The sequence below is a fragment of the Sminthopsis crassicaudata genome, chromosome 2 (assembly GCF_048593235.1).
Source record: "Sminthopsis crassicaudata isolate SCR6 chromosome 2, ASM4859323v1, whole genome shotgun sequence".
Lineage (NCBI taxonomy): Eukaryota > Metazoa > Chordata > Mammalia > Dasyuromorphia > Dasyuridae > Sminthopsis > Sminthopsis crassicaudata.
In genome coordinates this window covers 38,751,862-38,752,358 of record NC_133618.1, presented here as the reverse complement: position 1 = coordinate 38,752,358, position 497 = coordinate 38,751,862, and positions in this window count along the sequence as shown.

The following is a 497-nucleotide window of genomic DNA, read 5'->3' as shown; positions in this document are numbered from 1 at the left end:
TCTGTTTCTAGCCTGTACCTTTTCCAATGATGATATTTTCTCTTCCCTCTGTGATTTAACAAAAATTTTTTTTCAAAAGCTAATTCCTGAGACCATCCTTAATGGATATTGCCTCAGGATTTGATTTTGCCCCATGATGGCAAGATTATTGCATTTAGTTGTTTGGATTTTGGAAAGAGGAAAAGTTACAGATATTCTGTAGCCTCAGTTCCTGTCATTTCCTCTTTCTGCGAAGCCAGTGCATGTCACCAAAATGAGTCCTCACCCTGGCCTTGGAGGTATGTAGAGAGAGCTCTAGGTGGGCAAGCGTGAAAGAACTAGGCTGCATCGGAGTATCCACATCAGGGCTGCTCTTTTGGCATCCCTCTTGGTGTTCCTGTGGCCAAGGGCTTCTTCTGCCTTTCCAAGAATAGTCCAGGCAAAGCCAGTCGGGATAGCTCTCTGTCATGGTAGTGTTCCCCTTTTTCCACTCTCCATTACTGTGCGAGGTTAGCTCT